A 9,969-nucleotide genomic window follows, 5' to 3' on the forward strand; every position below is an offset into this window, starting at 1 on the left:
GACCACTGCAGATTCATTTTGCAGTTGATAGTGTCGCCATGGAAACGCATAATCCTCTCGTAATTAGACTACCTTAATTATTATGACATGGCGTGAACGCAGCATTCAGCTCATCCAACCCCAATCAAACACACCTGAACAAGCTAATCAAGGCATTCCAGATTACTAGAAAACTACAGGCAGGTGAGTTTGATCAGTGTTGGAATACAGAGGTTGATATTGCAGCAACACGTATTCATTTTAGTTTTGTGCGCTTCACTGTCCACTCCTCTTGACGCACCAATTCAGCGCATTTTCCAGCAGAGATCGTTGTGAGATCGCAGGTCGGGAGAATAACAGTTCGAGTGCATTTCTCGTTGATTGCTGTTTTATCGTGTCTGTTCGGATACTTGAGCATAACTCACGCTATTCAAAGACGAACCACAGGTGAGAAGATATGTTGACTTCATTGCACAGCCTGAAGAAATGCAGAAATAAGTGACTCTCAGTCTTTGAAAGTAATTAACACGCTTTAGGAATGAGTAGTATGTTTTAAAACTTGATTTGAAGCAGACAAATATGTAAAATTTGTATTTAGGTTTGATACACATTGCGAAACCCGATTTACAAATGCTGAAACTGTACTCCCTGGCCTTCCCTAATGATCCTCTTGATTACTCTAGTGGACGGTTTCTGACCGGCGAGGCTGGCGGTCGTGCCGTCCCGTCGAGGATGTTCTTCTGATAAAGCCTGCCCTGGAGGAGACAAATGCTATCGATTTGATTTGGGGCCTGTTTGCGTGCCGCCTGTTTTCAGTGAGTTTCCTTTTAATAATGGATGCTAAGGGTCCAAAAAAAATTTAAATAAAAAAATGCACACTAGTAATGCATTGGATTCAACATAAGTTTTAAGCAGAGACTTTTCCTTTTGTTGTTCTCTTAAGTTGGTTTGAATTCATCCCTTAGGGTAGTTTTAAGCACAGGATGGCTTTACAAAAAAAAAAAAAGAAGAGGAATAATACTTAGAATATAGTTCACTCTGTAGGTAAAACTTGCTGTTCATGCTTTGAGTGTTAAGTGCTGTAAATTTGAAGTTGCATACGGTCTATATGCACAAACTAAAGCTGACTATCTGTGTCCACGCAGTGAAGCCGGGTCAATGTCCCATACCGGAGATGATTCCACTGTGTGCTAAAAGCTGTTTCCATGATGGCCAGTGTTAAAATAATTGCTTGATTGAAGAGTTGGTGGGTTTTTTTTTTTTTGGTATCATTTGACTTCTCGCATAACTGCTTTCTAGCATCAGTGCTTTAAGTTCCTTTCCCTGAGACCTGGACGTTTAGCAAAGGATTAGCCAGGATTAGCCAAATGCTAGGAATAACCTTAATCTTTTTTTTATTATTATTATTATTATTATTATTATTATAAGCCTATAAATGCAGAGGTCCGGCTCTCATGCTGGGAATGGCAGCGTGTTCAACTTCATGCGGAGCCGCGCAGACTGATCAACGAAAGTTGCAGCTTGCTGTCGGGGTGGAATTGACTTATCGGTAAGCCCCTCCCCTCGAACGCAGATGAGACAATGGCCGTTGACTACCAGCTGCACAGGGACCGGAAATCGGACATCTTTATGGCAGCGTCCGAAAGCTCTAAAATGCTGCCTTTGGAGGCAACATTCCAAGGCAGAAAGGCATCAAGACCCGTCCGAATCCAAATTCTGCTTTACTTCCTGTCTCTGGATGTGCCTTCTGATCAAATTTTGAAGGCAGCATCGATGTGTCCTTCGCTGCCTTTGATATACCACAATCCTGTGTGCTCCATTCCGTGACTGTTGAGCTAAAAAAAGATGGTGTCTGAAAGTTGCGTTTGGTGGGCAGTTTGTGTGTAAATGTATTTTTCTGACTAACTCGCGCACTTTTGATGTTATTTTGTAGCGAGGAATCCGTATTATAGTGATTAAATATTCTTTTAGTAATCACAAACTCGTTTTGTTGTAGATCATTAAACCGTTAGGCTGCCTCTGAAATAAGTTTCATGAGGTACCTTCGTGCAAAAACGCTGCCTGCAAAGTCATTGCCTCATACAGCAGCGCGGCAGCAAGTCAGCTGCCTAAGTTTTCGGCTGCAGCCTAGGTTTCAGCGCCATAGATAAACACTGGAAGATCCGAAGCTTTCATCGGTTTGATATTTGCTACAAAAATGAAAAATGATGTGACTGGGGTACTTGTAACACTGATTCCATGTATCCTGCGAGGATGGGCAATGGAATTTAATTTATTCAATTTCCTAAACCTAAACAAAACTGAGCAAAATATCCCTAAGCATTCAACCCCAATCCCAATGAAGACTAAAACGTTCATTTTCTGGTTGTCATATACTCATTAAGTTACAATTTTCATCTCAAGCAGAATGTTAATGTCATCTTGTGCTGCAAGGTATCTCTGGCTAAAACTAGCTAACGTTAAAGTTAGTGAGTCCATGCTAATGTACCAACCTAAATGGCTAACTGTTCTCACCTCATGTACAGTGTACATAAACAAGGTCTACATTTCAGTGCCTCTCCATATTCAACTGGTAAAATGTAAATTAAATTGTAAATTTCTCATTGGAAAGCACTTTGAAATGGAGACCGATCACAAGACATTACGGAGTCTCTTAGGAGCTCAAGCTCTGGATGCTCTTCCCCCTCGTATACAGAGGTTTAAAATGCGACTGATGCGGTACTCCTACTCCATCGTTCACGTACCAGGAAAGAGCTTGTGGGTAGTGGACACTCTGTCACGCGCTCCTGTAAAACAGAGTGAGTCACAAGAAGACAGAGAACTCTGGGAGGATACGAACATATATGTAGACTCACTATTGGAAAATTTACCAGCAAGTACAACGTATCTGGGACAGTTGAGAGAGGAATTAAGGAATGACAATGTCTGTTCCGGTGTGATGCAACTGTGCGTTGAAGGGTGGACAGAGCGCAGCAAGAGTGACCCAATAATGAAATGATATTGGGCAGAATGTGCTGTCTTAACTGTGCAAGATGGACTGTTGCTTAGAGGCACGAGGCTGGTTATTCCAGCCGCCATGAGAAGCAGTGTTCTAAACAAATTGCACGAGGGACACTTGGGACTTGTGAAATGCAGAGAGCGGGCAAGTCAGTCAGTGTGGTGGCCAGGGTTAAGTCATCAGCTGAAGGAAATAGTCCTCAATTGCAGGACATACATTAAAGAGAGACAGAACCCAAAAGAACTCAGTTCCCTGACAGGCCATGGCAAAGGCTAGGGGCAGATTTGTTCATGTTGGGAAACAAGACGTACCTGCTTGTGGTAGACTACTACTCCAGATATGTGGAGATAGCTCAGTTAACACCTACCAGGTCTACCGACGTCATTGTTCACATTAAGTACATATTCGCGCGTCATGGAGTTCCAGAGACACTGGTTACTGACAATGGGCCACAATTCTCTGGGCACTCATTTGCATCCTTTGCAGCTTCATATGGATTTGTTCATGTAACTAGTAGCCCAAGATTTCCCCAAAGCACCGGTGAGGCCGAACGGGCAGTCAAGATGGTGAAGGCTCTTCTCAAGAAAGCCAATGATCCATACCTTGCTCTTTTAGCTTATAGAGCGATCCCCTTGCAAAATGGATACAGTCCGGCTCAACTTCTTATGGGTAGGAGGCTCTGAACGACTGTGCCTACACTGCCATCGTTGCTAAATCCAGTACTCCCTGATACCGTGGCTGTTTCTTCAAAAGAGAAGGAAAGGAGGGCTACAGATGCAGAGCGTTTCAATAGGAGTCACAGAGCCAGAAAACTCAGCATACTGCAGCCAGGAGATCATGTCTGGATATCTGACGCTAAAGAATCAGGAACAATTGTTGCCAGTCACTCTGCCCCGAGGTCTTACCTTGTGAACACTCAGCAAGGGACTGTGAGATGGAACCGTCACCATCTGGTACAAATGCAAGCAGAAGCCAAGGAGGACAACATCGGAACACCTGATCAGCTTTCTGTTGCAACCTCTGAGTCGCTCCCTATCACTCAGGAGTCAGAGAAGCAGGTTTGACATCCACTCCTAGAACCAAGTATGGGAGGCGAATAGTGAAACAAGTAAGACTGAACCTGTGAACTGTGTGTGGTGTGGGTACAGGTTCCCTACCACTTAATGTAAATAATTGTGGACAAATGTTCAAGTGGCAAGCACCAAGGTTGAAACTACCTGTTTGTTCAAGGAGTTAGATAGGAGCAGATCTTCCAGCAAAAGAGGCAGAATAATCCTCTAAGATCTGTTGAGACAAAGGTAGTCTACCCTTTGTTCTCTAGAAAGGGGAGATGTGAGATGGAGCGAGAGTGACACGCATGTGCCAGCGAGTGGTATACATGTAAGGTTGTTTCGAGAGTTTTCAGTAAAGCACGTAAATACAGTTCGAATCCAGAGTCTTTATTTACAAGACACGACAGTTTTCACACTGAAAGCTGTCATAATAAGACAGTTAGCAACTCTGTTTTTTTGTCCGAGTTAGCAACAGCAAATAAGGGGGGCGGTGCTTACCGATCGGTCAATTGAAAGCATAGACGTGAAGTCGGACACTTTCTGCTTCCCGTAGAGATGTTTGCACAGTACTTGCATACTTTATCACAGATTAAGTGAATAAAATGCAATATTTGTCAAATACAGACGTTTCAGAGACGTTTTCATGAACCAACAGAAACACTTCATGTACCGCAGCACCTGTACAAGAATGAATTTGGCGCGGTGACGCACGTAGTTAAAAAAAATAAAACAATAAATACAAATGGCGCTGCTGTTCCACTGCAGCTGCGGAGTGCAAAAATATATGCTATTTACACTAAGCAATTAGATAAGTGAAAATAGCATATTTTCTTAGCGATAGATGCTATTTACACTAAGTGAATATAGCAGTATTTTTTAGCGATAAGCTAATTTCACGAAGTACAAATAGCGATAGATTCTATTTTCACTGTAAAAATATGAGTATTTTCTTTGCAATAACTGTAGTTAAATGCTGTTTATACTACTTGGTGCAAATAGTGCCAGATATCTGCACAGTTAACTATATTAAATTATATAAATATAAAAAGCATACAGAATAATTTTTGTCGTCCATAATTTAGAATGCCTGGAATTTTGAGTTTTAATAGACAAATAAATCAAGGTGCGTGCACTCTGTGTGTGATTTGGTGATATAGCCTACTTGATAATGTCAGATCGCACATCATTACAACACTTACCATATTATCGCAGAAGATACTGTATTATCGCACACCCCGGACTCGACTTGAGTGGAAAATGAATCATCCGCGGTGAAGATGTAAAAACGACTTAAAGCGGGTGGATGGATGAAAGCCGAGATGCAGTGAGATGGACAGAGAGTGAGGGTGTATGAGTGCATGATGCCGATGCCCAGGAGTGCAGATACACAGGTTATATTTACAAACACACAGATTGCTCCATGTTCGACGCTCTCTTGATCTTTCTCTACCCCTGTTGTATCTAAACAGCAGCGTAGCGCTGCCATCCTATTAATGCAGCCTGGCTCTCCATCCGAGCCTTGTGAGCCAGCTGCTGTGCATAACGGTAATTCTGCCGTTCCCTGCCGGAGGGGTGAGATCCCGGGGCAGATGGTTAATATATTTTTAAAAGCGCACAGCATGTCTACATCAAGCGTGCGGCACGTATCATCTCGACGGTGGGCTGATAGATGCAGAGGCAGGGCTGGAAATGGCCTGCAGGTGAGCGGAGAGCGGAGAGCAGACACTTACTGCATTCCAAATGTGGGAAGATGAGCATTAATGAGCTGTGGGAAGAGAGAGAGATTGATCTCTAGTATCAGAATCCCATTAGAGCTGCAAAGCCTTGAGTTCGCTCTCAATTATTGGTCATTGGCTCGGTGACAGGTTTATGGCTTGATGGACTGTGCACAGATTTATGATGAGGATTAAACTCGGATTCATAGCCAGTTGTTGCTAATGACAACTCTGCAAAGCATCATATTCACCCTGATTATTTTCTGCAAGTTTTAGAAGCACTTTACAGAGCCGTAAAAGTTATTATTTAGAACTGAAATTGGCCTTTATTTGCTGTCAACAACGGATTATGTTAAAGGTTTGAATGATATAGATAATCACATCTTTAGGAGGTAAAGTTTTGTAATCATTCATTATAAGTGGTGACAGTAGTTGACCTAAAGTAGAAAACAATGGTAAAAACAACAACAACAACAAAAAAACGTTCACATTAATGCCTGCTATAGTGTGGCGATGCTGAGAATGCAGCACAATGTTTAGTTGGATCTTTATCACAGAGCTAGTATCACAAGTTAGTACAGTAAAAAAAAAAAAAAACATTTTATGTATACTAGCATTCAAATGTTTGGGGTTAGCAGTGTTGCCAAATCCCCGATTTTCCCGTGGAATGGCTACTTTTGCACTGTTGGTGTGAGTTTTTTTTTTCTTTTTTTTTTTCTCCCCTTTCTGGAGTCTAACCGATCTCCCCTTTCTGGAATTCGATTTCTCTGCAGGTTACCTCAATGGAGTGGAAAACTTTGGGGAAAAAAGTGTGATTGGTCAATTTTTTGGGGCTAGTTTTAATTAGAAATTGGGCTGGTTTTCTTTTGTAGACCTGGCAACCCTGGGGTTCAGTAATTTTTTTTCAATAGCTAAAATAATAAATAATACAATTTAATATATATTAAAATGTAATTTATTCCAGTGATGCAAAGCTAAATTTTCAGCATCATTACTCCAGTCTTCAGTGTCAAATGATCCTTCAGAAACCATTCTAATATGCTGATTTGCTACTTAGGTAACTTTTCTTATAGTTATCAGTGTTGAAAACTGTTGTGTTGCATTTTTATGGCAACTTTGATATATTTTCTGAAAGACTTCTTAGTGTCCACATATGTTGTGTATTTAACTAACATATCTTTCCTTTTACTAAAAAATTTTATACAATAACAGTTTATTTCAACAAAATGTTTAGCAACTGTGTTGCTTTAGCTCATTTTAATTAAATTAATTGACCATAAAATCATTTTGCTGTATCATAGTACAGGTTTTCCCACATGAATCCCATTTTAAGGTTAACTTTTTTTTCAGAATGGCATTTATAGCTCACACGATTGGCTCAAACATTCTGGTCCCATTAACAAAGGTCCTGCGCCTGCTAAGCAACTGCCAGCGAGATGAATGTGAATTCTAATGCTTTCTCCAGGTATTATAGACCTCCTCGTTCGGCCCCCATGAGGCCACCTACACCATGTAGAATAAAACAGTTTTTTCTAGGCCATTGATATGACTGGAGTCATGTCTCATGCGACCTGACATCATTTTAAACACACTTTTTACTATTAAAAGTACTATTCATTGCTTGTGTGAAACATCTTTAATGAGATAAACATTACTGAGAGTTCCTTTAATTATATAGTGGGTGTTAAACAATAAGAACCGATTTTGAAGTCTTAGTCTCTGTTTTAATTACTAAGCTGCGAAGAACGACAAAACTGGCACACGGATTCCTGTTTGCTAAGCGTAAATATCTCAAAGGTAGTTTTATCTTATATGAGCAGCTGGAGTTGTCTTCATAAGGGAATATCCTTTTGATCATCGCCGTTTCTGTTCACCTTACATCCTGAAAAGAGGCCATTCTGCTTCCGCACCAAATCTCTCTCGTTTGTACGACCTTCTGTCTTTATCTCGTTGCTCCCTCCCTCCCGTCTCTTACTTTCTTCCTCTCTCTGTGGAGGTCCCATAACAGCCGAGCAACACTTAAAAAAGTGCTTAACGCCAGCCAACAGCACAGTCATTCTCTCTGAGACAGGAGGACCACGTTAAGATTAAAAAAGCGGAAGTTTGGAAGTGTTTGGGAGGAGATGCGTGGATGCCAGTGGATTGTGCAGGCTCTCAGCCCAGTCCAGCACCGTTTGGCAGCTCCATGCATCTTCAGTAGGCCGCGCTTTCATGTGTTTTATCTCCCCGCGTCCCTCCTGAGCGCATGGCCATGTCGGCTGGTGGCGAGGCCAGGATGTAGGAAGCCGAGATGCTTACGAACAAGCTTGGCTGTTTTCAGAAAGTTTGTAAAGAAAGCCTCAAAGACACAACCCTGCCCCTGGACGTGCCTTGTTCTACTGGCTATTGATCTCAAAAAATAAAAAGTCTGTTTTTTTTCTCCCTAAAACACACCAAAGGTACTTCTCCCTCTGTAAACATTAAACATCTGAGTGGTTTGGTGGCCTAATCTAAATCTTGTTGAGCAGGTCACTGCTGTTGGACCTCTGTCTGTTCAAACACACACGTTTCTAAAATGGGTTTTTGTAAATTATGCCTTTTTGTTGTTTTAAGTTTTTTTTTTTTTTTTTTTTTTTTTTTTTTTTTTTTTTTTTTTTTTTTTTTTTTTTTTTTTTTTTTTTTTTTTTTTTTAAGTGATAATACAAATCATTCTTGTTCCTTTTCAAGTACTTCAAAAAAGAACTTTTTAGCAGCTCATTTATTGGATCAAAACGTTTTAGTGTCTATTTTTTGTTCGTGGGGATACCTGGAACTAAGTGGAAATGCAATTAGCAGCGCAAAACTATAAAATCTGACCTACTATCTGATCTATAAGATATTACACAGCGCTTGTCTTCTGAATTGAATAAGCAATATCCCATCTCTACATTTGTTGTTTTGTAGTCCAATATATATTTATGTTCCAGTTATTTTTAATGTTTAAATCGTTTCTGAGTAAATGCATACGGAACCGCATATACCTTACTCTATCGACAATCAACTATCGGTCCAACTATCTGTCCATCTGTTCGTCCATCAGTCTAGAAAAAAATAACTATAATAAATAACTAACAGGAACAGTTTGCATATGTTAAATTGTCAGGCCTGTGTTCCTGTCTAGTCTTGTGTTTTGTTCCCCATGTCCTAGTTTCTCCCTCCATGCCCATATTTGGTCCTTCCTGTTTCCTGTTCCCATTATGTTTGATTATGTCAGCTGTGTTTCCCCAATTCCCTCGTTTCCTCCCTTATTACTTAAACCCTGTGTTACCGAGTTTCTTAGTTCGGTATTGAATGTCATCTTTCCCCGCTACGTGTGATTTCCTGGTTCCTCGGATATTATTAAAGTCTCTGTGTTTGAAGTCAACTCGTCTCCTCGTTCCTCGCTCTGTGCTCCTCACAGTAGCGAAGCGTGACAGAATACCAGACCAAAACAGTAAGCGGTGCCCCCTCTCCCCGAGTTTGTTTTCCATTTTTGAAAAGTCTTTTGTTTTCCCGTTTGTTTCTATCGCGGCATGGAAACAGCCGCACACTTCATTGCCCTAGCCCGTAGGGATCTCCCCTTCGTCCAGTATGCCTGGGAGTTCTACGGGCTCTTGCATTGGATGACGCCACCATGAACTCTCTGTTCTGGCACATGACCTCTGTTCTGACCTCCCAGACACCACGGGACTACGCTGGAGGGAAGGGATCCTCCGTTGTCTGGAGAGGGTCCGGCCCCGTGCCAGAACCAGCCAACAAGTCAACCGGCCTTTCCTCAGGCAAGCCCGCCGGCCGCGGCATTCTCAAGCCCGCTGATCTTTCCGCCGTCAAGTCCGCCGGCCGCAGCATTCTCAAGCCCGCTGGCCGCTCCGAAGTCTAGCCTGCCAGCTGTTCCTCAGTCAAGCCCGCCAGCCACGGCATTCTCAAGCCTGCCGGCCGAGGCCGGGGCTGGGGACGCGGCCTTGGAGGCTGATCCGCCATGGCCTCCTGAGTTTCCTGCTCCGCCATGGCCTCCTGACTCCCCTGCACTGCCATGGCCTCCTGAACTGTCTGCTCCGCCATGGCTCTTCGAGCTCCCTGTTCCGCCATGGCCTCCTGAACTGTCTGCTCTGCCATGGCTTCCTAGTCTGCCTGCTCTGCCATGGCGCCCCGAACTGCCTGATCCACCATGGCTTCCTGGTCTGCCTGCTCTGCCATGGCTTCCTAGTCTGCCTGCTCCACCATGGCT

The 9,969-nt window shown here is 42.5% G+C and overlaps 1 long non-coding RNA gene across 1 annotated transcript; it reads left to right on the forward strand.

Annotated features, from left to right (window-relative positions):
- Positions 1 to 211: 211 nt before the first annotated feature.
- Positions 212 to 1,202, forward strand: LOC107730872 (uncharacterized). Its single transcript, XR_001638724.1, has 3 exons — positions 212 to 426; positions 663 to 794; positions 1,125 to 1,202. It is a non-coding gene; the product is annotated as an uncharacterized LOC107730872 (long non-coding RNA).
- Positions 1,203 to 9,969: the final 8,767 nt, after the last annotated feature.

The sequence above is a fragment of the Sinocyclocheilus rhinocerous genome, unplaced genomic scaffold (genome assembly GCF_001515625.1).
Source record: "Sinocyclocheilus rhinocerous isolate Xijiao unplaced genomic scaffold, SAMN03320098_v1.1 scaffold163, whole genome shotgun sequence".
In the NCBI taxonomy this organism is placed as follows: domain Eukaryota; kingdom Metazoa; phylum Chordata; class Actinopteri; order Cypriniformes; family Cyprinidae; genus Sinocyclocheilus; species Sinocyclocheilus rhinocerous.